Below are 27828 nucleotides of genomic sequence, written 5' to 3'. Positions count from 1 at the left end.
TCAGCAGCTGGGGCCCCAGAGCCTGGGCTGCATCCTGGAGAGACAAGGGAGTCTGAAAGTTGGTTACCTCAGAGACCACAGGGTCCATGACAGGTATTGGAGAGACCACGGAGTCTGAGGTGGTCATAGTTGTGCACCAGGGTGGGTTTATAACTTTGAACCAGGTAGTACAGCATGGCTTTCATATGCTTTTGTGTGGGGCAGCTGGGTCAGGGGTCTAGGGCCAGCTAATGAACAAGCTGAGTGTTCAAGAATGGTTACTGGACCAATCTGCACTGTGTGTGGGAATGTGTCAGCATGGCTTTGCATGCAGGCTAGAGTACCAGCAACTTGAGCAGGGCCATGGTCTCAGAGGTTTCTGTGTTCAGGTGCCAGCAACAAGGAAGGCTGGGATCCAGGGCAGCTGGATCTACTACTACTAAACAAGTAGTTTGGATTGTCTCAAAGGGGTAGTGAACCATGGACACAAATTTCTACCTAACCTTGTTTGTGGATTTTATCCAGTGACTCATTAACCTAAAACACAGCAATCCTAAGGCTGGGAGTTAAATGGTGGTTTTTAGCTCCTCTAAAAGTCTTTATTATATCCAGTTATTAGTTCTCTGAACAAAAGAATATCTCAATTCACTTTTCAAGAGTGTTGTGAAGCATGAGCCCACAGACATTTCAGAAAGCTTTTGGTCCTGCTATCCATCTTTCTAAATTTTCATTTGCACCATACTCTAGCAGTCTATATTTTAGTGATTACAGCAGTTGTTGACTGGCTTGCCATGTGTTATACAACACTAAGCCTGGCCAGTCACCATTCACCTCTGTGAAGCAAGGTATGTGTCCACAACTGTATGACTGTGTTAGATTTCCTGTCCACTTCACATGACTACTCAGGACTCCATGATTAACAATCTAACACATACCTCTGCCTACTGTTTCTTATTTTGAGTGCCAGAATATTTTTATATTGCACTGCTGATGAATTTCTAAAATTTTGTGTCTTTCAGTAATATCATTTAAGGTTTGTTAATCTTTTCCTAACACTTAATGTTTTCACTTACAGTTAACATTTTCAGAGGTGCACTGATTTCATCATGTATGTGTAAGATGCTGGCACCTCGTTTTGAAACAGGGTTTTGCTGGATAGTGATTTTAAGGAAAGTAATGAACATACACCTCTCATTTCTGAAATCTCTGTCCTTGAATAAATCTTTTGCCTTTTTTTTAACTTCTGTCTCCCATTTCCTAGTGTTATCAGGGAGGTAGTTTTGCATCCGATTCTAAATGTATCTGTCCTGGCTAGTTTATTTCCTTAATGGCAGTAAAGATGAAATATGTAATGATTTTGCAGTTTTTAACAGTGGCGTGAGAGGCAAAAGTGTGGTACCCATCTATTAAAAGCAAAAAATAGAAGGATCTGGATATTTATAAATCCACAGCTGAATTTCAGCTCCTAGAAAAAAATACTTGCGTGAGTTATCAAACAATTTGGTAAACTCCTACAAGAGAAAAAGGTGATGAGCGAGAGCCTACATGGATCTGCTAAAATCAGGTAGTGTCAGACCCATGTTATTTTTGGGACGGGATAACACATTGTGAGTCCTGGAAGAACAGTGGATGTCAAATATCTTGATGTTAGTAAGGCTTTTGGCATTGTTTCACATGACATTTCATAAATAAATTTAGGAATTCTTGTTTTCAGAAAAAATGACTGCAAACTGGTAGGAAAGACAGGGATTATCAATGAGAGAGGCAGGTTACCACAACAATTTGCTCTAATTTTCAGCACTATTTTTAAATATCTATGCTTTAGATAACAAGAATTTAAGAGGGGCTGCATGTTGCAGAACACTAGTAAGATAAGTACTGGAGAATAGGCTGGAATATGAAATATTTTCAAGAAAGTGGAGATATGGTCTTGAAAAGATTGGATGCTGCTCAAATAAGGACAAGCAGAAGATCATTTACAAATAATAAAGAAAAGATCTGACTATTCTAATAGATCAGACTGTGAAAACATAAATGACAAGTGACATCACAGATTGCATCCAGGAAAGGCATTTTCAGATGGGGCAAGTGTAAAAGAATGTATATGAGGAACGCACTGGTGATGTATACAGAATTGGCCCCCCATGTTTTGAAAATATTTATTCATACTGAAGTAGATTTGACACAGTAATGCTTCTAGAAACATGTGGAGAAAAGGCTGACTATTTTGAAGAAGAAAAATGGGTTTTCTTTTTTTACCTGCAAAACAAAGGGTAAGAAAAGATATAACTGAGGTGATAAATCATTTTCCCACTGCCCACATTATAAGCATAAACGTCAGGGTTAAAAAAAAAAGCCTTATTTTAGGTAAAGGGTGATGTTGATACAAGAAAATGATGAATTTAATCTGCCCATAAATTCAATTAGGTTGTAAATTATAACAGTTCTAACCATCAGAGGAGTGACATTTAGGGGGAAGAGGGGAAGGCAGGGAGGGAATTCAAACCTAAGAAGCTGATTAAGTTCTATTGAAGCTAAAGGAATTGTGATGAAGCAATTGCCTGCTATAACAGCTGAGACTGGTCTTCATGCTTCAGGAGAGCCCTTCCTGTTCCAAATTCTTCATCTTAAATCGAAATTTAAAGTAAATATATACAGCAGCTGTTAAACTTCTTTTAGCAGTCTGCACCTAAATGCCCTCAGTAATAAAAATCTGTGCTCTTTGCTACTCCCTAACACCACCCTGTGAGATCAGTCTGGAATCAGGCCTCTGACATGCCACAGACTTCAGGGAAGCATCCTTTGGCATCTCACCACCATCCCTGCATTGACTTCAGCAGCCTTGAGTAGCAGCTCTGGCCCCCTGTGCACTCCGTCCCATACCAGTTGCTGCATTAATTGCCGTGTATGAGTTGTCAGATCTGATGGCAGCACTCCTGATTGTGTGTGCACCCTGGACATGAGTTAAATAGGAATATGGATCTGCTAGGTCTGGGAGAGGCTTGTTCAGTACCTACTGGTTCAGTAGAATACTTCTCACATTATATTTTGGTTCCAGTTGCAGCTAACTGGGTCCAGCTCCTGCTCCTGTCTCCTGTGCTGTGAGTCAGGTGTCTGAGTGTGCCTTCCTGGGCATAGATTACACACCATGGAGATCTGTGCTACTGCAGGTGAGCAGGATACACAGATTATAAGTGAGGAAGTGAAGGGTGTCATAGAGGAAGCTGCTTATTGATAATGTGACCTGATCTTCTCAGTTCACATCTCTGCTGTCAAATTAGCTGAACATTTGAGAGGGTTGGAACAAGTGTTGCCATTGCAATTAAAGAAGAGCTCCTTCAGCTGTCCCTTCAGGTCAGAAATTTACAGTCAACTTTTTGTTACTTTCGTTTCAATTTTGAGAAGAGTGACTTGTGCAAAAAGTATTTTTTTTATTTTCAGTTCAAGAGGCATTAGAAAGTTCTGAGAGATATGACACTTTTGAAGTTGAGAACTTTCTGAACATTAATGAATAATTAGTATCTCAAATAATATACACTTTTAATAAGCATTGATTGTTAAGTTGCTACAACAATGAAAATATTAACTCTCCTTTTTACATCTAAATGCAAAACTTCTTACTAGATATGTAACTTGCAAATGTAGAACTCAAATATATATTCTTGAAAATATAAGAAGTAAAGAAAATGCAAATACACTGGACATAGCCAAAGCATGTTCAATATACTCAGTCTATTTTTAAAAACAAAGACATTGAAATAAAAAAGAATATTCAATAAAATATTCCTGAAGTCTTTTGGAGGAATAAACTAATATAAATAATATAACTCAAAGTGGAGGACACTATTTTTGCTTCTGAGACTACAGTTAGAAATTATTCCTTCTTACATTCTATACCTCAAGCACTTCAAAGTTTCAATTGCAGATTTATCACTATTTCATGCAAAGTTGTTCCCAGTAATGAAAAATAATACGCATACACCCTCCCCCCCAGTAGTTATGTACATATTTCAAAGTATAAATGGAAAGCATAAAGAAACTTTAAACAAAACAGTTGTTCTGAACTTGTATTTCTGATGTTCTAGAACCAGGAATTTTTTTGACATACCAAACCTCTCTCTGATTGACAGAAAATGGAAGACTCCAAGGATATCTAAAATTAGACTAACCTCTTATATAGTTAAATACGGAAAGAAAATAATCATTTGGAGTACCATAATCTTCAAGGAGAATACATGCATATGCCCTGGAAAAGAAAGAGAAAGAAGTATCTCTTAAAACTGTCAGTAATGACAGAGTGTTGCAATATGCAACAATGTAAAAGATCAGATTAATGTATAATTTTATTTTCCTGTTTAGATTTACCATCTGTAGATGCATTGAAAGCAATGCCAACACCTCTGAGGATTGGTTGGTCACTGGAACAGGCTCCCCAGGAAAGGGGTCATGGCAGCAAGCCTGCCAGAGTTTAAGGAGTGACCAGATGATGCTTTTAGTTTTTAGTTTTAGGCAGTCCTTAGAGGAGCAGGGAGTTGGCCCTCATAATCCTTATGAGTCCCTTACAACTTGAAATATTTTATGATCCTATGATTCCATAGTGAATTCTTATGTTTTCCAGAGAATGAAGAGAAATTATTTTTTAATCTTTGCTAAAAAAAGGTTATCTCATTTCTCAATATATCCTTTAGTGCTGATAAAAACAACAAAGGAAATATATAGCTTGGAACATCTGAGAACACTGGTGGTATTCATATGGCATAAATACAGTGTGAATAACACCAACATTCTTGTAAAAACCACAGATAACTAAACACCTGTTATTGTCCTGTTTAATTAGTATACACTTTTCATCAAGAGTTAATAGAAAATATAGATGAACTGATTATTTTAACAGATATGCTGGGGTAAGTAAAGAATTGTTCTGTTATATACCACTTGTAAAATAGGTCTGAAAGGATAGTAAAGTCCAAAATAGTGTAACAGAACAGGGTGTAAATGTGGGAGACTGCATTTTGAACACATAGTGTATTTTCACAGACAGGTGGTTTTTTTTAAAAAAAGAGTACTTTGAAAAATCATTTGATTCTTGGAATGTTTATGCTCTTAAGACTTCCCTTGTTGGAATCCACGCCTGTTGAAGCAAATGATAATTTTCCCATTCATCCAACCATGTACTAAGAGTTTTTGCAAATCCTACTCAGAACACACTGTTCTCAGATGTTACTTTGAGGAGCTGCCTAATCTGGCAGCCTGACAGAGGGAAGGTGCTCCAGCTTTGTGCTTCCAAGTCCAGCTTCCCAGTAGGCACACATGCACACATGTACCCAGGACATGCACATATCTGTGCATCCCTGTGTACTTGCAGATCAAAACAGACAGAAACCACAGCACTCAGGAATCATAAGCAGCACAGAAGGACTCATCCTGCTCCCCTTTCTGGCTAATCAGGATGAAAGCCTGTTAGTGAAAAATGGGCATGTACAACTTGGAGCCCTCCAGAAGCTGGGCTCAAGCACTCAGCCTGCGTACCTGGACGTTCCCACCTTGCCCAAGCATATATTAATCCATTGGACTCTATGTTTTTGTGGGTGACCCTCACCACCAAGAAGACCTGATGGAGACAATCAATGGGATGCCATTGGGATCCACAGAGTGGTGATATTTTCTATTTAATCTGTCTCGGTCACTACCTTTGTCTCCCCCCACCTCTTTTCTGTGTCTTTCACACACTCTCTCTCTCTCTCTCTCTTTCACATTTACTGTTAAGTAAAATTCATTCTATTGACTTTGGTATATGGTCTTGTTTACACTCTAATTTGGGCACAGGCATCACTAAAAATTTTAATAACCAGATCTCAACACTGGGCAGGCTGAGTAAATGCAGCTGCTGGAGGGACCCACGTCGTACATATGGATATATATTTCTCATCACTGGACCTCCATTATACCCAGCCAGAGGGAAGGAGGGTGTTGGTGCACCCTGTGTTCATGTGGGTGCTCTGTGGATCTGTATGATCTTTGGCTGATTATGTATATGTGTATATATATGTATGTATGTAGGTATGTGTGAATGTCTATGTAGGATATATATGGTATGGGCTCTGTGTTTGTGTACACCTGCTGGGAACACATCTTCAGCCTTGCCACTGTTTGGACATAAGAACAGCATTGTAATAAAATATTGTTTATTGCCTGTATGTTTACATTGTTTTTAATAAGCCAGTTAATTGTGGTTACATTGCTCGTCTAACCATTTTGTCCCCTAAGACAAAGAAAGTAGCAAAAACAATAGTGCTTCAACTCTGGATTAGCATTAAGAGAGTTGTTAAAATTTATTTTGTTTCTTATTTTTCTAGACCAGTAAATTTTGGAATGAATTATTACTTGGCACCCAACAAAAACTTCTCATCTGTTCCTTTTAAGCCTATCTTAAAGACCATCTGTGCCTTTGTAACCCAAGGAGGGAGAGAAACAGTCCTTCATTTATCTCATTTTTCAGCTGCATAAGTCAGTTTTACTTGTAATGATTTTGTTATTGAATAAGAAAACCAATCTTTGAATTATACTGATAAGAAATTATATTTTGCTATATTTTCCACATTATTTTTTTCCTAGGTCATGCAGAACTAATAGAATTTAAGTAGAAGTCAATTATTTTCCAGTTTACTTCTATTATTCTGGAATATGTATTTTTGTTGAAAAAGAATCTGTATCATTTGATATAATCTTTTTCCCAGTAGATGAATGAAAATTCTTAAAGATATATAAGACTGCAACTCAAATATTACAGGTCACTATGTTCATTCATACAGCTGTTTTAATTTGTACGTGCAATTATCACAATATGGGAAGAGCAGAGACTGTATGTAATCCTCTGAGCAAACTCAGACCGCAAAGATGTCACAATTTGAAAGCCCAAGAGAACCAAGGCTGTAAGAAGAACTTAGGGAATAATGTATTATTACAGTAGCAAGTACATTCAAATGAAATTGGTGTTTGGTACAGCCACACGCCTTCACAGAGCTGCATGAACAAAAGCTGACAGTGTCTCAACAGACTGGAAGAACCAAGAGCTTCCCTGAAAGGAAGTTCTTAAAATCGTCTTAAAACAATCCCACATGTTTCATGTGTCCTTCTGCAAACTGTTGGTAGATTTCAGTTATTTTGCCTGTTAGTTTAATCATATAAGATTATTAACATATTCTGATTTTTCCCGTAGATAATTTCTGATATCTGATAATCTGATAATTTCCTATAGAATTATTCTTCCTTGGTTCAAAAATCTAATATTTTTCTTATATCCTCTATACATGTACTTAATTTTTTTTGCTCATCTGAGCAGTTCACAGTCTCACAGCTAATTGTTCATAAGCAAACCTTAATTGCCTCATTTTTCAAGCCATTGCTCAGCACTGCATTTAAAAAAAGAGATACTAGTTTATATCCATCTTCTGTATTTTGTCCAGCTTCCCTCTCTGAAAAAAAATTGTTAACTCTGTTACACATCAGATTTTATAGAAATTTGAACAGGCATGTTTGCAAAATATCTGTAAAAACTTGAATATTTTCATTACATATTGAGAAAAAATTTCTCAATGAACATCACCACCTTTCTATTGTCTGATTTCAATGGATGTGTCAAGCATTGTTACACAATACAACAATAAACTAATTTTCTGTTCTTCGTGGCAATAGATAGTGTAGTTTATCTGTAAATAAAATACAGTAAATCTAATTCAAAACAATTTTCTTGTATTCATATGTATTTAAAGGAATCAAGCAGATAATGGGAGTTTGAATTTTATTCTCCCAGAATTCTGAGACAAGGCTTTCTACAGCTTCTCAAGGAGTTTGTGTATCTCTTTGCACTGGATTTGCTCGCCAGGGGGTGCAGGGCAGTCTCCATGAGGAAAGGCTGGGGCTGCCTAGGACTGGACATGGACACACAGGGCACAGCAGAGCCTCTTGGACACAGTGGTGCCTCCTCTGTGATACTGTATTTGAGAGAGGGCAGAACACCAAACAGAGAGGGGAGGAGGGAACAAAAGTCATGCAAAACAGCAGAAGCACCAAAGTCAGACAAGGGGGATGAGGAACTGTTCCATGGCAGAGCGGTTATTCCCTTCCACCCAAGGAAAACCTGCTCTAGAAAAGCATTGCAGGCAGTGGACGAACTCTGACTGAAGCAGAGGAAAGGTGTGAGAAGATGGGAATGTCACAGAGAAAACTGCTAAGTATAGACCATAGGATGCCCTTCCTCACGTTTGCTTGCTGAAAGAACTGAGGATAACCTGCAGGGATAAAAGAGGGGTTGGAAATAAGGAGTGAAGTTAAACCTGGCAATGCAGAAGAAAAGGATTTGAGACCTTGTGCTTGGCCTTATTGGACCTCATGAGGTTTCCATTGGCCCACTTCTTGAGCTGGTCTAGGTCCCTCTGGATGGCTTCCTGTTCTTTGGGTATGTCAGTTACACCACTCAACTTAGTGTTGTCAATCCATCCACATGTGGATTTAATAGGAAGGGGGGAATGTCTATCTTAGTGTGTTTGTGAAGGCTGCTGCAGTGTTTGCATCTGAGTTATCTGGAATTGCTGAGTTTTGTTAGATATTAACATTTTTATTCAATTAAAATTTATATTTCAATACAATTAAAATTACAAAAATTCTTACTCTTGTAATATATTTTCTAAAATTATTGAAGGATATATCTTTTTTACTTCAGAGACTGGGGAAAAAATGTGAACTCCTTTCCCTTTTTCTCTCCCTCTGTCCCAATCACCCCTAGCTAGTATAGAGCTCTCCACAGAGTCACTCCTACATCTAAAATAGTTCAACTCCTTCCCTGAAAAATGGAAAGAATAGGATAATTGTCATCCTAGAAACCTTTTCTATTCACAGATGTGCTAGATTTGCCCTTACACAAATTTTTCATCCATGATGTCAATATAGTTAATCATTCTCCTACTCACTATTGCAAGACCCAAGTTATTTTTAATGGGTTGCACTTCCTACTTCTTGGTAGTCACTAATCAAAAATAATGTTCCTCAAAGTACTTAGAATTGCTAGCATTAAGTGGAAGATTCAAGAATAGGACTTGTCTTAGTCAATAATCTGAAACCATATCCTTTCTTCATCTCCTACTTCTTTTTATTTTGACAAACATATAGTTTAGCATATTTACATATTACTGAAATGTTAATTAGCATGCAGTTAGTTCCTGTGTTTGAGAGTTGACCTAAAATTCTTTGGAGTAAATGGAAATGGTACCGTTAATTTCACTGGATGAAGAGACATTGCATAGAGCAGAGGAAAAAGACAAGCCTGACAAAAGTAATAAAATTTAAAGAAATCCATCTTGGTTGCTATGCTTTGTCTACCAGGCAGACAGAATTAATTCCAATGCTGTCATTTTGGCACTTTGTAGTGATGTTTTTTTCACTTCTGAAAAAGAAAAAGAAGAAAATATATTTTAATAAGTGTCTGCTATGCTTTTAAATTAGAGATAGTAATCTGATAATGGAATTCGTATTATTTTGGTAATAATTTCATAATTTAAGTTCAGTTACTCACCTTTCTGCATGTTGCTTCTATAAGTATTTTTGACATACATCCAAGAGGAATGTACTCTGGAAATTCCTCTAAAACCAAATGACGAGAATTAAGTACAGGTTGGAAAAAAAACCCTTGACAAGACAACAAATTCTTTAGCCTCTTCCAGCAGAACATGTAGTTATTATACATCTGAAAAAGGAATAAGGATCATTACTGAAGAACTCACACGTACAACAGGTCTCTTACAGCAAGAAAAAAAAGCATGTGCTGGAATAAATTTCTGCAAAAGCTGTAAAAATAAATTGAGGTCTCCTGTTTAAAGGTCTGGGAAGAAACCAATAATTACAGTGTATTCAGATAGTAAGACAGGTGTATTTTATTCAATCAACATTTTTTGTTCAAAATTTTAAGATTTTTGAAAACCTTTAGAAGAAATAGAGAAATTGATGGTATATATTTACCATGAAATTTGTAATACCATAATACTGAATAAGCTATTTCAATACATACCTGATCAAGTTGGCCTGTGAAATTTACCAGGGCTCAGCATCTGTAGGCTCATGGGCACCATCAGGGTCTGCAGAGTAACTCTCAAGCACCTGTTCCAAACAGATGGGACTCTCTGTGTTAGCCATCTACATCCTGATCCCATCTCCTCTTATGCCAGTTCTGCTGCAAAGTAGTTCTTTCCTGCTTCCAGAGCTCCACCAAAATGTGATTCTGAAGATTACTTTTTAAAAATACTCTCAGGGATGAGACAGCAATGAAATAAAGATAAGACCAGAGTAGTCAAAAAACAACCACAGATAATTTATAGAGAAGCACAGGAAGTACATTGTTTTTTGGAAAAGCAATAAAGGTTTCCACTCAAAATCCAATCTAAAAACGTTTACATTACTTTTAATTTTTATTCAGTCCTTTCAAGATCTTTGGGTCTTTGGAGTGTCCTTCCTTCTACTCTCTTTTCTTTCTTCGAGTATCACTGTGAAGGCTTTCCTTTGTAAAGTTCTGGATTTCTCAGTCAAGTAATTATTGACAGACTTGAAAGGCTTCAAGTCATTCAGCAGGTGTTCTGTCGCTTCCACATAATCTTCCCTGAGAAAACCCTGTTTCTGCTTCCAGCTTAGTCATTGAGATAAGGGGCTGCAGTTTCAAAAGTAGCAACAATGCTTTGTTATTAGCTCTCTGCTAATAGTCTCTCCAACCCTAGAGAAAAGTAGCAAACAAACAGCCTCAGTGGAAATCCTTCTATACCCCAATGAAAACATTTTATATACAGAATACACACAAATAAAAATTTGAAAGGTAGTATGCATATATTAGAATCCATCATGTAATCTATTAAAAACTTATTAGAATATAAATTTTAAGTTCTACAATAAAAAATTTCCACTAATAAATCTGGAAAACATAGGTAGCAAACATTCTATCACACTTGTTCTAAAAAAACCAATACATAAATCACAGAGGAAAAAGCTTTTAAGTTGCTGATACCTTCATCACATTTCTTAACAGAGAGGAATACAAACTGACTTCATACTTCACCTGTCATATATATGGCATTTCTGAAATCTTAAATAAATAATTTAAATTTTAAGTAGTATCATGATTTTGTAAACATATAAATCAGCCATAAATTTTAACAGACACAAAATCATAAACACTAGAAATCTTTTCAGAAAAGCACTAGTGAGTGTAGTAGAATGATCACTTTTTTCAGAATTTCAAGCAAAAAAATTATTTAAAGCTGAGGTAGTCCTATGAGATGCAGAGTGGGTGACAGCTGATTTCCTTAATAAGTCCCATGGTGCAATACCGGGCTAGCTGTGTCTTTTATTTTTTAGTGTTCCTGTGTCAGGATGTATTACTGGTACCTCAGAGCATATATGTGTTGATTTTCTTCTTGGAATTACTCAGTGGGCCAAATTCATACCCTTAGTTTGGTCTCCATCCTCTACTTACCTTGAAATTGCCACAAAATGTGTCAAAATCTTTTGTCTCTGAGATTTCTATCTCTTGATTTTCTTAGAAATTGCCCAGTTAAATTATATGGGCAGACACACAGTCAGAGCAACCCAATATACTTAATTTTCTTAATAAATCAGGCTTCAAGACTCCACTACTGGATTCCACTACTGGCTCTTTCTCAAAACATTGTCTCACACTGTGAGATTCTGAATTTCAGTTGATCCAGAATAAGGACCAAAAAAAGGGACCAAGAACAACTTGCTGTTTGAGAACTGTGGCAAATAGTACTGCTCTTTTGTACTTTGTTGGTCAGAGAATTTTACTTTTTTTAAACTCCACCCATTCCCTCCACTGTGGTACCATTTTATTTAATTTACAGGGAAAGCTATCAGATATTCCAGAAGCAATTGGTTTATAGCAGGATGACCTGACATTTCTGATGGCTATATTAGAAAAAACACTTCTCAGTTCAAAAATACCCAATCATTTCTTCACAGCTTTCAAATTATTTCCTTCTAAGTGTAGTGTGAGTATAAGAGAACATGAACTCAGCTCAGTTTAGTGCTATCACATGTTCTGTACATTCTATCTTGTGCAATATCAAGGCAAAGTATTTCAGTAAATATTCAAACATGTTGGACAAATGAAAAACTTTCTAGAATTGGCAAATTAATTTTCAAAGCAAAATTTGGAAATGGCCTTGAAAAAAACCTGATAGTGGTGCGTGGCTCATGTGTGGCATGAAACGAAAGCAAAAGTGACCTCAAATGATCGTAAATTGCATAAGTAAAACTGGAAAAGGCAGAATTGTAAAGTGAGTGTTTGGAATGCAGAGCTTGCACATCCATTTTTCTAAGCAGGATTTTAACTTTCATATGCTTTTTGCTTTATATCTTTCCAATACTAAGCGCCTTTGGAAATGCAGCTGATTCTGTGCTCTGCAGATTAGCATATTTTGTATTAAGAAACCTACTTACATTCTTTTTAGGCCATTCTCTCTAATTCATGTTGGTCTCTACCATACAGCTTTGAGGACAGAATGGCAGAAAGACTGCTAATGCAATGTGTCTTTTCTCTCTTTTCTTTCAGTGTTTGAAAGAAAGAATTCTTGGTTACTCATTTAGATACTTGCTTTTCATTTCTCTGTGTCTGTTTTCAGGAAATATTGTATGGACTTGTAATCTTTATAATCTTCAGAATAATGAGGATTTAAAGGATTGTTCTACATTTAAAGTCTAGATAACATGATCTTATTTTTTCCTTCTGGCAAAAAAAAAGAAACAAAGATAAAAAATGAGTGAAGATTTTATCTGAGTAGTCCTTTAATCTTCTCTTTATAAAGAAAAAAGAAAAACCTTAACTACTTCTTTCTCATTTTTTTTATCTCAGGAAGAAAAATTGACTACAAAATCCTACCATTCAAAAGGTACTTTCATATATTTAAGAAGCCTAAAAGGACAATCTATACAATACTCTTTTCTGGAAATCTACACTCTTAAAGGTTAAAGCAATTTTTTTTTTTTTTTTTTTTAGATTTGGAAAGATCATATGTTTGTTTTCTACTCTTGTTAGATGAAGTAAACATAGTTAGACTGGGATTGACCTAACAGGCCTTAACTGCCCTTCAATATCATTGCATTCCCGTCATGTCTTGATGATACAAAAAATCATGATCCATCTCACCACACTTTCTAGCATAAATTCTACACTAAGTTTTCCTTGAATCGAGATTTGTCTGAATAGGAAAACAAAGTGGCTCCATAATTTCATTATCTCGGTAAACACTCTTTGAGCCTTCTCCCTGTGACATCTGAGTGTACAAACATGTGGGTGTCATTGTATTAAATAATATCTGCTCAAATATTTCAATAGCTGAACCTTAGGAATGGGTAAAAATTCTGTTGTTCCACATCTAAGGCCTGATGATGTACAACACGTTCCATGCTGATCCAAAATTGCATTTTTTACCTTCCTGGGGTACACCTCTTCATGTCAGTTCACACGCTCAGAGATGACTCCACAAGCCGAGCTTGGTAAAAGGGCATAATTAGGACAGTCACTTTAACTGTGTACTATTAAACAAAAAAATTTGTTATTTCTGAGAGAATCACAAATATTGTATGCTGGATGAGTTATCAGACTTAGAGAAAACAATTTTTTTTCTACTTTCCTACTGTTGGAGTTATATAGGTAAAAATTTTTACAGTAAAATTTAGGACATATCTTAGCTAATCTTTGCCCACAATACTGCAATGGTCCTGACCACGTAGCTTCACCCTTCTAGCAGACTTGAACTAAATCATTGTCAGGAGCTGTAACACGTGTCAAATAATAATTATTTTTGCACTGATATGTAATGACTTTTTGCCATGAAAACAAGACAGTGCAACCAAGCAGTTTTTGGGAACTGTGAGCTAACAGCATTGACACAACAGGCATTGCATTGTTTTGACATGAATATAAAAGACAATTTATTATAGTTCATGATAATAAAGAAAATTTGTTATGGGAAATAATGGAAAATCTAAATCTCGTAATTTCTATATCCAATAGAAGAATACTTTTATTTTTGGATACTTTTGTTTCACTGAATTGTGAAGCACTTTTGGTTTTGGTAAAGGACAATAGATGAATTCACTAAATGATGGGTTTTAAAGATTTAACATTTGTTTAAGTGTTAACAAATAATTTTTCTTCTCATCATAATAGCAATAATTTAGGATTTAAGGAATTTAGTATGTAAGGTAAATAAAATTTAAAAATCTTTACATCTACTATAATATATCATTATGATGCCTTGAAGTGGCTACCTGAAAACAGAGGCCAGAGAAGATTAAGAGAATAAAAGCAGGCATTTATTTGAAGAGCCTTCAAATGTACACCCTGGGCAGTCATAAGCCTCTGAGGGGCTCCACCCAAGATGGACACTGGGTCACAGATTATTCACATTTTTATAAGTTTGGTCCATTTGCATATCAGGGTTAATTCTCCAATTATAATTTCAGGTAGTGATGTAATTACCCGAAGTTTGCTCCCCCTGTCAGAGGTTTTAGTTTATAAATTTTGGAGCCTGGAACAACAAGGTGTCCTTGAGTTCAGGCCCAGAGAGGGTTTGTTATGTCTAACCAGCATGAGAGGACAGTAGCTAACAGACTGTGTGAAGTTTCAGAGTTGCACACTAAGCCGTACAGGATTTGAAAAATATAAAATTTAAAACCTAAGGCATCAATTATGCCCTATTATAGCAGCAGACATGGATAAAAAAATCAAAGAAGTAACATTTATTTCATGTGCCATTATCTAATCTAATCTCATGAAATCTGGTCTAAACTACTCATAATTATAGACCCTTTTAACACAGGACTACCACTTCATAGACTCCTTTATTGCAGAATACTTTCCTTCTTGATAGATGCAAGTGATGTATTTGTAACTCTTTTTTTTTTCTATTTGAATGTGTATTTGTTCAATAAAGTGAACAAATATATGCAAAGAGTAAAAATTAAAAAAAGATGGTGCACATGAAGGAAAATACTACAGAGGTTTCCTCTCCAAGTCCATATTAAGACTGAGCATTCCATGAAGTCTAAAATGAAAGAACAGCAGTTTGGGTTTAAGAGGAATCTGCAAAGGCAGATGATCAAAATGGCATAAAATATGTAATAGTCTTAATGAATGAGATGTTTAATGAACCAGGAGGTACTAAAAATGAAATTAATCACATTGACATCAGTTTTAGGGTACCACCCTTAGAGTTTCATTAGCTCAATAGGAAAGAAATTAATTATATGGATTCATATATAAAGAAAGTAAATTGAACTCTTGCTTGTAAACACTTGCACTATTTGTTCTAATAACTTGCTTTCTGCAATTAAAGAAGCCAATTTATGTAATTTTATATGCCCAAAAGCTCTGAATGAGACTTGTGAACAAGTATGTTTTCCTTTGAAAATAACTGAAGAGGAATTTTATCTTTAAATGTCCCTGAAAGCCATACTTTTTGCAATTCCTGCTACTTCAATTCCTTTATATAGTATTACCTGTATAACCTGGATTAAAACTGACTAAGATGTTGCCTTTTGAAATTCTTTGGAGCTTCATTTATGAGAGACCAAATATCAGAGAGCTACAGAAAATGTACAGAAAAGTATGTGTTTCACATACTCAACTAATCCAATCTTGTTACAGTGGAATAAGCATGTTTTACTGCTGTATGCTTTCTTCTTATGTTTTTCAAAAAACATTATTTAAATACAGTTTCAGGAGTTTAGTATTAATAAACAACTTTCATAGTTAACTTTTACCTTGTGGTTTAAAAATTTTTGGAGAGGAAGCTGAGATAATGTAATGATTGCAAAATTTCTTCTGAATTATGAAGGATATTGTAATGTATTGAAGAGTTAATACAGAGGACTCCTGATTTAAAATCACAGATTAGATCCTCTGGTGAAATTGAATTATCAGCTTAAATGAAGTTCCAATTCAGATTCTCTTTAGCACATTTATATTTTATGTGTGGAGTGATACTGATCTTTTCAAGTTTATTTCACCTAAAAGGCACAGTCTAGCCTAAGGTAGCTGGACTCAGCTCTTACACTCACGGAAAAGAGAAAGGCACCCCAGCAGATAATTAATTCTGTCTTAAAACAGAGCACTAAGGTAAGAGAAATGACAGTGTGATCTATAGGTGTGCCCCAGGGGATATTCTGTAATGAGACTAATAACCCAGAAGATCTCAGAGTACTCCATGATGAGCTAGAGACTCCTCTAGAAAATTATTCAGAGCATCCAAGTTAGGCTGCAGAGGAGCCTCTGCCTTTCCATTGGCTTCAAAGATATTAAAGAGCCAAAAACGAACTCTTGACAAATCCTCTCCTTTTCCACTGGTTTTATAAGACAGCCTTGGTGAACAACTAAGGAGAGATATTCCTTTTTTTTTTGAAGGCTAAAATTAGGAGGTATGAATCCTGATCACAGTTCCCTCTTAAAGAAGGTTTACATTCCAGCTGTTGCTCTTTCCTATGTATGCATTGCAGAATTAAGCCCAAAGTTTTAAACTATAGCTTATATCTAAGTTTAAATTCTGCCTGTCTTGCAAAAACAGAAGAATCCAGGAATTCAGCTTTCTGTTTCTTGGGTGTATCCTTGCATCCCTGCAAGTACAAGGAAGGCTAATTTTGGAAACTGGTAACACCAGAATTATAGGAAAATCATCTCTAGGAAGAAAAAGAAGCATCACTCTCTCTTCCTCCATTCATCTAGTTATCAGAATCTTGCAATATCCTTTCAGTTGCACCCTACAAGCCCTTTTCTTTAGGGACTGTCTATCACATCACTGTTCTTTTTGCTTCTTTTAAACTTTCCACCATGAAGTAAGTTGAAGAACACCTTGGCAATTTTAAGGGTTGCAAAAGAAATTGCCATTATATCACTGCATGATAACATCATTCTCTGAGTTTTCATTTCAAATGTTATGGAAAAGAAATACAAGAAAACATTGTTATAAATTACTACAAAGTAAGAAAGTGAATGGCAAAAGAGGGGAAAATAATGATCAATAGAAGACAAAGTCATATAAAATGCTGCTTTAAACATACCTTTCAAAAACTCATAATCACTTGAAGCGTAAAGTGGTTTTTACTCCAATTGGCAGAGTTCACGTGGTACAGACATTCTTCCTTGGTTGATGTTAGAAAAACAGGAATAGGTTTCAGTAATTATATAAATGTGAATAAAAGACAACCTTGATTCAAGTCAAAAATAAAGCCATAAAATGTAATGAGATTTTATCAGCTAGTCAGGTTAATATGCATTAATATAAGCCTGCTGAGCTATTTGTGTGATGGTTTCATAATCTCAACTCTTTACTTTGCCATATTCCAATTTCAGAACAAAAAAAATGAACCAAAATCAATATCACTGTTGTCTTTACATCTTTCATAGGTTTCATATTTATACTGTATTGAGAAATCAAGGAGAAGGAGTTGGACTGATCTTAATATAATTTAATGAAATCAATGTATTCAGTTAATTACATTTTTATGACATTGTTTGTGTGCTTTTCAAATAACTGGTTTTGCATCCTGTTGTTCTTTTCTGGTTTTATGCTCTATAATCTATTCTCATAGTTTTCTCTTTAGAAGTTCTGCACGATATGATTTTCTTTTGTTTGTATTAACTCAGTAAGTGGGTCTCCAAACTATGCATATGCAAAACTTGTGTAACATTTAAAGCACAGCTGGATATGGTCCCTTTTCACTGCTTCATAATACAGCTCTACTGTACATGACTGGGACAATAATTCCCTCTTTTTATTGTTGTTTTTTTAAATGAGAAAAGAGGGAGAAAATGCACCGCAGGACAGCATTATTGAAAAAATTAAATAAGAGAGCTATGATTAGTAAATGTGACTACATATAACTTTTTTCTTGGAGGAGTTAGATTGCACAGTGATGTATCCCAGCAGAGGAGCTGCCTCCTGTATAGAAGGCAGTCTCTGGGTAGCAGGAGGCCTCTGGAAATATATGTGTATAAAAACTGCAACTTATTTGAGCAGAAAAAATATTTGAAAAATTCCAGGTTTATCTTAATTAGACAGCAAAAAATTCTGAATCCTTGCACAAAGACAGGTCTTGTAATCTTTGATATTCAGGAATTGCTTTGAGTCTGTGGTTTTAAAAATGGCCTGAATTCCATTTGCTTTTACCTAGTAGATTATGGCCTACTATACATCCTTTTCTCCATTTCTTCCCATCCCTGGCTCCAGACTTTCTTTGTAAAGTGAAACAACTCAATGATACAATTTCTAAACTTTCTTTCCCCAAGCAAATCTAACAAATGTTTTTTATGACATACATTTTTATATGCATTTTTTTCATACCAGTAAGTAAATAGTTTTAAAAATTGAACAAAACCCCCAACTCAGTTACTTCAGAATTGCCTTTCATGTTACCTTGTATGTTACCTTGAAATATTGCTAAAAGACAGTAGAAAGTACAATTATTAAAATTCTTTGATGTCATAGTACTTGGACCATTTACACTATAGTAGTTCATAGCTGACAGATCTCTCCAGAAAAAAAATTATAAACTTAACTATCTTCACTTGTAATAGCTGAAATATTTTCAATAACTGTAGAATGTGGTCATCAGCTGTTAGATTCTAATGAGACAGAAGAGTAGTGTAATGTCATTCATTCATATTTGTGGACATCAATCTTTGCTGCAGACATGTACTTCATTTGCACAAAGACAGCAGGGCCCAAAAAACTGGGGCCGTTAATTGTACTGGTTTTTTCAGTACAGTTTTCTGTCACTGTCTCTTGAGTCTGAAAACCTCATGGTTCTTATGCTCTATTCTAAGGTGCAGAATTATGACTTTGCCTAGACTTGTGTTCATAGTATTCATCTTAGAATATTTGGTGCTTTATAGAGTCTTAGATTCCCAGAGAGAACATCCTATCCAGCTCTTGTTTTAGTCTGTTTATTAGAGGAAAGAGAATTTACTTAAAGGCATGAATTAAGTGGTAGCTTGAATTGCAGGTGATTGTTTTCTGCTTTTTGAGTCCATTCTATTTAACAAATGCTTCTGTAGAGAAAAACTTCACACATTTTAAATTTAAATGCAAGGATTGTTTTGTTGGCATAAATCCTGTCTTCGTGTTTCTATTTGTACCTGTTTCTTCAGTTCTTATCTATGCTGATATACCTAGTTCATATGATTCATAATGATCATAAACACAACCCTATCATCTTCCAATTTTATCATTTTTTCATTGATTTCCTAGCATTGCTAAGAAAGTGACATGCTGGCACAACCTAAAAGGTTACCTGGCCTGAGAGTGTGTGGACATCATGACTATGGGTTCATAGGACTCAGTAATACACAAGAAGACAGAGGCTTTATTTTCTAAATTTCTCTACCACAGGATAACACAAATACCACAATAATGTCTCTAAGCAAGTAAACTACCACAAATTCGGCACTAGTAAATATATTTATGATTAATAAAGCCAATATATATGATCTACTATATCTAATAGATTATAGTGTATTTAATCTGTATCAATAGGTATAGCTTATTGTAATAAGTTATTAACAAATTACTATCCTCAATCAGTAATATAGTATCAATCAAACAGTATGGCAGCAATCAATAATAGCAACAACCAGTAACATCAAAAACCAAATAGGTATATACAGATATATATTACAGACTACTATAAATATATCTTTAGTGAAGCAACTTGTCAACAATGCAGACATGATTGATTGCCTACAGAGACCTGTGATGTGTAGCAAGTGAATTAGACAGATTTCAGAAGGGCCAAATGATCCCAAAGGGTAACACAGCCATCCCAGAGATGGGAGGAAAAACCAAACCAAGCTGTTGGAAACATGAAACAGTGAAGAAAATGCAAAACTCTATATCTGATAGGGTCTGCGATGCAAACATGAAAACCAGATAGAGGTCTTGTGGTTGGTGTTGCTGTGGCATCCGGGAGAAACCTGGAGTGAACTAGAAGGGGCTCAGTCTTTTCTTCATATTGGTTTTATACAAACCAAGTGCACCTCCTACCAAGAAATATTCCATAAAATGCAACTATGGAGAATGGAAGGTTTGACCACACTCCCATCCACAGCAATGTGCACTACAGTGGGTAAAAAGGTAAAAATGTACCCCAATTTTATACCTAACTGGTGATGAGAATTTGACACAAAATTCATAGGCAGAGATCAATGGGTTTGTCATCCTCCCCTTGCCCAAAAAGGGTGCCTTTTGGTAAGTCTTACGTCCTTGGGTATGCTGAGTGTTGACCCAGGAAATCAAACTTGTGATTGCAGTCGTATTATTAATGCTCTATATTCCGCAGCTACTGCATTTGTCACTGGCAATCCAAAAGAACAGTATATGCTGCATTCAGTAAATATAGTGCTATTTGTGAACCTGACTGGCTCTTCTGAATGCAACAGGACCTAAAGTTGATAGACTATTCATGCATCTGGGGTCAGGCCTATAGTTATGCTTTTGCAACACAAACCAACCACAAGGAGGAGGGAAACAGAACAATAACAAGGTCTCACTTCACAAATTATCTGTGTCACAGAGTCTAGAGTCAGTCAGGAAGCCCCAGTGACAATCCAAAGTCTTCTGGAAAGTTTGTGCTGAGTGTTCGTATTTACGAAATTAATACTATGTGCAGCACAGTAAACTCTTAGAGAGAGAGAGGCTCTATTTAGAATAAAACTCAAATCCTTTATATATCAGAGACGTGAAGGTATAGGACATCACCATTTCAAGCAGCTAACAGCTGCTGTTAGTTCTGATTTTTCGTCTGTAACTGCCAATAGATGATGGTTTTTTTGGTTCTTGTTTCTGTCCAATTTTGTTTTCCCAGACTGTTCTCACTTCTACCAATGATAAGTGGCCATTACACTTCCTTGGGTTTGAACTTATAGATGGTATCTCAACATGTCTCCAGTTTCTAGGTACCCCAGCAGTACTGTGAAGAGGTCAGCTGCACTTTTCAAGGATGTTTCTTGTTTGAAGGCCTAGTTCCCAAGTCCACAGGTCCCAGGCTAGCCTGAAATTTCTGTCAGTGTTTCTCAGCAGAAAATTTCTTCTCTTCACTAATTTTCCCTTTATAATCAGGACATCTTTATGGCTGCTCACATCACATGGTCACAAGTAATCAGTTTAAAATATGATAAGTTTCACTGCTTTCTGTTCAGCTGTCTATTTGTCTTGTGGTCCAACATAGATGTGGCCCTTAGGGACTCCATGATCTTAGAGCTCCTTTTTATCCTTAACAGTTCTATGAATTTATGATTCTATATTTTGTTTTGTGGGTGGGGAAGGCACAAGAAACAAAAAGTAAAGCACTTTCCGTAGTAGTGTTGTTGTAGTCTTGACTACAACTGAACAAGCTATCCTGAGGCAGTAAAACTTTCAGCATTAGATATCCACGGCACTTCTTACAAGCTCTCAGTACACCTCACATTAAGTTAGTTGTGCTCTTTGTTAGAGTGAGTAGGATTCCACTCAATTTAGCCTTAAGAATTTTTAAACTGAAATAGTAAGGGTGGCTCCTATGTCAAATGAGAGAGTCGAAAAAACGTGGAGAGAGACTTGGCCATGTATAATCATTTACTAAATGGAATAGTTGGAATTCCTTTCTGGTGATGCATGTCCTTCCCTTGAATATAGACTAAATGTAGTGTAATTTTCAATCTACTAGAATCTCCTGGTTCTGATATAACTTTGGTAAGAAGTATTATATACCTTTTCTATCTTCCTGGTTTTTCTTACAGGTTGTCTGCTGTGGTATTCGATAATCTGAAACTCCCAGTCAAATCAACGTTGTCAGATTACACTGCTACTCTCCATTCTTTATCAGCTCCTTTTTGGCCAACTTTCAGTTGCTTGGAAAGCTCTCATTCAATTGTTAAAAGATAAATTGAGGTCTCACTGATTTTTTGTTCCCCATGTCTATTATGTTTGTGTCTCCTGTCAGATACTTAGATTTTTACTGGGATATGTATCTCTAAATTTGTGTCCTTACCTGTGTGGGATTTCTCAGTAGCAATGGAATCTGGCTGCAACCCACATCAAAAAGTACTGAATTTCTGCCCATCTATCAGATAGAGTAAGGTTCAGTTTCCATCTGAGCATTTTCTTCAAAACCCACCTAATATGGAGGATATATATCTGAACTAACATATACACTTTATATCCATTGCAGGAAAAATACAGAAAATAGAAAAGTACAAGGAACCTTGTGAAATTCTGGAAGGATAAAAAGAAATAATAAAAACAATTGAAAAATGTACAAAAATAGGCAACCTGGAGAAAAAATTTGAAGGATGTAGTAAAAATACACTAAGCTTTTTTAAATATTGAACTATACAATAGAAAAGATTTCACTGAATAGGTGCCCCTAGGACAATAGATGAGAAGATCTGTTTTGAATTTGAAACTTACAAACATTTAGTTCTACATGTTGATGAGTCCAGATGATTGGCAGACCCAGTAGAATTATTGAATATAATGGCCTATTTATTTAATATTTAATATTTAATATTTAATATTTAATATTTAATAAAATATACTGTTTATTGTATTGCACCTCATAAAAATTAAGTTAGATTACATTTGATAGATTTAATTTGGCTATCCAAGTATAGATGATATATATTTGATTTAGATTGTTTTTCTAAGTAATTTTTGAGACAATATCATACACTCGAATTTGCCTCTTGTTGATCATAGCTGCAAATCTTACTATTATTTATGATTGGCAAATACTAAAAACCAAAATCCACTTTTTGGTAACCAGCAAACCGCTTTCTAGCCTAGAGAGTAATTGTGTAGGACAGGCTGTGGCAGTAACCTCCAAATGATACTTTTGTTTTGAAGTCATTTAAGAGCTTGAATCCTTTGTGTAGACCATAAATAGCAGCACTAAATGTTTTCTTGTGATGTAGCTGTGAAGGGGTCAGTTAGCACATCTATTCATTTCAAATTGCTTCCACTGACACCAGACCTGTCCCTTCATCACCACAGAGGGAGATGAAGAAGAATAATGAATGAACTAAAAATAGAGGAGTGGATCTATTTGAGGATGACCTGATAGAAAGTCACAGAGAAGAAAGGCAGAGGAAACCATCTGGATATTTTCTGAACAGTAACCTAGGGTGACATTTGCCTCTGTTGAAGACATGGAGTCTTTTGGCTGTCCTCACTGTCCTTAGAATTTCCCCTTTGTTTTCTCAAGTTTTGAATCCTTTTACTCATTATTTTTCTCCCCACTGCCACAACTTGCTCTTTACTCCTTGACATGAAAAATTAAACAAATGTAATTAAACAGAAGTATGACTCTTCCTAACAAGAAAAGATTTTAGGTCCATTGCAATGCAAATACATGGTCCCAGTAAAGAACTTAGATAAGAGTTGTGGTGACAAAACTATAACCCATATTTTGTTCCCCTAGTGTAACTTAGATGGAGGCAATATTGAAGGACAAAAGGATCATGGCTAAGGGGCAGAGAGGTTTGAGTTCAAACATGATTAATTTTGGAAATTACAAATAAATCTAAAGCAACGAAAGAAGCTTAAGAAGTTGGAATTTGATTTATCTTTTATAGCATTATTTAATCCTACTGAGAGTAAGAAGAAAGGGGAAATTGAATTTTTATTTATGGTGCAAAGCATTCCAAAAAGTTATTGAAAAAGGGACAAACCTCCTGCATAATTTCAGTTCAGAGTAATTAAATATTGGAGAGGCTCTGATTTCCAACAGGAATTATAATGTAGCACTTTGAGACTTTATTATGTACAGACTTCTTGCAAGTATGTGAATAAGATGTGAAATTGAGAGGAAATACCAGAGGATGTGGGCAAGAACAACTGTTTCAAATGTCTGTTCATTCTTGTCAGAAATAATTTCTTAATCAGAGCTCATTTTGTTGCTGGTAACTTTAAACACTCTTAGGGTGAGTGCATGGTCCAAGTAGTGACTAAAATAAATATTAATGAACCAAGCCCCCAGAAAATGGTCATGAAATAGCATCTCAAAAGTGTCAGGGACATTGGGCTGAACCCAGCAGCCCAGCAGAGAGAAGGCAGCTGCAACTGCCCTCCCTTGGGTCCATGCTGAGCCAAGGGGAAAGATCACCTCCCACCACCTAGTGCAACCCAGGATGATGCTAGCCTACACTACCATGTGAGCAGAAATAGTATCTGAGTTCTTGTTAGAGCTGAAATTATGCACTCCTGTAATGTGTCACACTTCAGCAGAAAATAAAAGTCCAGAGAACTGTTGTTAGGAAGGGTGGAAAGATGGAAAAGAAACTTGATGGTATTGCTCAGGCTAATAGACTGTCTCACAACTTCTTTTTTAGCATTCTTTTCAAACATTATTTTTCTAACTCAACTTTTGTGATATTCTCTAAAAAAAAAAAAATCCTGAAAAATCTAGGAATTAAAAGGACAATAATCTAAGAGCACAGAAAGAGAAATCTCTGAATGTTTAAAACATAATTAAGTGCCAGATAACATTTTGTATTAAGACGTTTCAGCAGACTTCAAGTCTTGGCACTCACTGAGAAAAATGTGGGAGGAAGCTCCCCAGTTCAAGAAGACAAGGAACTGCTGGAGTGGGTTCAGTGAAGGCTACAGATATGATTAAGGGACTGGAGGATCCCTCTCATGAGGAAAGGCTGAGGATGCTGGGACTGTTCAGCCTCGAGAGGAGATAACTGAGGGGAAATCTCATCAATGCACACGAGTATCTTCAGGCTGGTGTCAAGAGGATCAGGCCAGACTCTTTCCAATGGTGCCCAGTATCAGGATAAATGGCAATGGGCACAAACTGAAACATAGCAAGTTCCATCTAAATATGAGGAAAAGCTTCTTTACTTTGAGGGTTACAGGGAACTGGAAGAGGCTGTCTAGGGTGGTTGTGGAGTCTCCTCCAGACTCACTCAAAACCCACTTCAACATAACCCTGTGCAATCTGCTCTAGGTGAACCTGTTTTAGCAAGGGGGTTTCCAGAAGTCCCTTTCAACATCAGCCATTCCACTGTTCTGTGAAAGCCTTTAAAACTGCTTGGAAGGCTTTCTAAAGTAATACTTTTAAATGTGCACATAATTTTTGTGGTGACTGGAAGGCTATAAAGCAACTCCAGTGCAAGCAAGTTTTTACTTCCACCACTAATATTTCTCATGTGACATACACAGGAATAAATTGGGCCCAAAGTGTCAGCTTAAGTGTTTGTGACTAACATGGGAAATTTAAGAAATATAAAGCCTCTCAAACCATGGAAAAGAAAGCCTGGCTCTTGGGCAAAGTATTTGATCTTTAATTTTGCTTTACTGTACATCTAGAGCAAACACTATCTTCTTTTTTTCCTGGCTATGAATAATTTTTCAACAGAGGGAAGCTGTTATTACTGCTTCTAAACACCTATATAATGAAAATTTTAAAAAATAATAAAGAAAACAGGATCTATACTTCCTTCCTCTATTCTCTGACATCACAGAAGTGACACCTATATAATGAAAATTTTAAAAAATAATAAAGAAAATAGGATCTATACTTCCTCTATTCTCTGACATCACAGAAGTGTAGAATCAGTTGTAGAGTTAGCAAAAGTTTGAATGTCTGACTCAGAGCAGAAAGCTGTTATTAGCTACTTGGCAATAAAGAAAAGTTAGAGCACTCCATCAGCACCCAAATGTTTCAGCTTCTAGAAATTGGTCCCATTGGAAGCATGGACTTGATGTTAAAAGACCTCTGCTACATGTTTTGAGGAAATGAAAAAGAAAACAAAGCAACTACTCAGGCAGTGTAGTTGGAGAAAAAATATATATTCTGGTCCAAAATGAGTTAACAAGCTTAATTGTGGAGATAAGCAAGGAGTGAGCACAGCCTAAACTAGTGCCATTTTTCCATCCACCTCAATATTTCTCTCACATTTCTCAATTTTAATATGAACTGTTTTCCTTTTCATTTATAATTTCGTTAGTCATGGTAATTTTATAGAACTGGCAAAGTAAAATACTTGAATGCTAGGAGAGTAATTCACACTGTCAGGGTTTGAGGTGAGATTTTGTTCCACTATCAGAAAGCTGTGGGAAAAGAATGCCAGATAAGTACTAATTCATTGCCGATTACATAAAAAATCATACTGCATGTACACTTTTTTAGTCAGAAGAGCAAAAACATGTTTCCAAAAGAAGTGAAAAGACTGTCAGCTAGAACTTTGGAAAGTATACTGGAAAGCCTGGTTGTAAGTATATTTTGAGAATCCAAAATTAACAAAGATGACCTACATTAATTATTTTTTCAACTTGTTTTCTGTGAGATTTGAGTTACTTTGGGCTATTCATAAACTGCATGAGCACATGGAAGTAAAAGGCCCTAAGCTATAGTGCATTTTAACTCATGCATCCTGTAACCATGAATGAAGAATATGTGTTGTAAATTAAGCCATGTGGTGGCCACATTCATCAAATAGCTCTTGGTGTCCTTCAGTTTGTGCAGATGTTAAAGATGGTGTTTCTCAGCAGGTTGGGAAAATGGCAGAGATTATCAAAATGGATATCAAGATTATGCACATATGCAGCCATATGGGTCTGCCAAAATCACATTGAAATTAATGAAAATAATTATATTTAAAAGACCCTCTTGAACCTGAACTATTAGAAATCATAACTGCATATGGTTCTCTGCCTTTGTGAGTTCTCATTCAGGAATCCTCAAGAAAAGCTTTGACATCAAAAAGAGTTTGAGTAAAGATTGTGTCAAACACTGTAAGGATGCAAATTATGAATTCTATATTATAACTAAAAATCCTAATTTCAGTGTTACTAACATTCATTCCCACTAAGAAGAGTTAGAGTTCCAGATTTCTGTTAAAAAAATTAAAAATGTATCCTTAGTTAACCCAGCCTTCTAAAAGCACAGTACAACACAGCAAAAGTGAATACTAATAATATCTAAATATTATCAAAAGGAAAAGTATCCTTGCCAAATATTAAAACTAATCACATCTTAAACAAAGAAGCAACCACGATGCAGTGCAATTGCTATAAGGGTCTTCTCATTACTTACTACTAAAAGCTGTGCTTTTTCACCACAAATATAGTCTCTGATCCAGAAAAACTAGAATAAATAGTTTCTTTTCTTTTTTTCTTGTGGATAATATGTTGATAAACACTGGTAGCCTTACAGCCATATTTTCAGATTTCTATTAACATCATAAACGAGGGATTTTTCCTTTTATATAAATTTAAAAAAACACCAACAGGATGAATAGAAGTATGAGTAACAATCCCTTCAGTAGTCAGGGTTCGGTGTTTGGATTGTCAGTTTAATTGTAGTAAATATTTTTGGGGTTTATTTAGATTTTAAAGGTGTTTTGTTTTGTTTTGTTTTGTTTTGTCCCCCAAGGTTACATTCTGTTACATTAAGCACTTTAAGTGTTAGAGTAAGGATTACAAAGTGAGATTTTTTTTTCTCTGTCTATATGATACAACAAAGAGGAAATGGCAGGGCAGTGCACTCTTTAATTAGTACACGTTTTAAACATATTGAGACAGAACTGTTTCACTATTGGCATCACTTCTTGGCTTAGGAATTACAGTCATAATTCTCAGGATGATACTGGTGGGCTTTGGCAGAGCTATGCAGTACTGAGACCTCCAGACAGTGCAGAGGACACAACCTTGCCATGGATCACCTCATCTTTCATTGTTAGAGCTAATGTATACAAGCAGAGGTCATAGCCTACGTGTGAGATGTATAATTGTTGAGCTGAATGAGGCC

At 35.8% G+C, this 27828-nt stretch overlaps 1 long non-coding RNA gene across 1 annotated transcript in view; it reads left to right on the top strand.

Annotated features, from left to right (window-relative positions):
- LOC121659705 overlaps nt 1-27828 on the top strand; it is a 94597-nt gene that overhangs the window by 9174 nt on the left and 57595 nt on the right. The window lies entirely within an intron of this gene.

This window comes from Corvus kubaryi, unplaced genomic scaffold (genome assembly GCF_017639235.1).
Source record: "Corvus kubaryi isolate FWS band 111438036 unplaced genomic scaffold, C.kubaryi_AGA036_p1.0 137, whole genome shotgun sequence".
NCBI classification, from domain to species: domain Eukaryota; kingdom Metazoa; phylum Chordata; class Aves; order Passeriformes; family Corvidae; genus Corvus; species Corvus kubaryi.
This window is presented reverse-complemented; position numbering and strand designations above follow the sequence as displayed.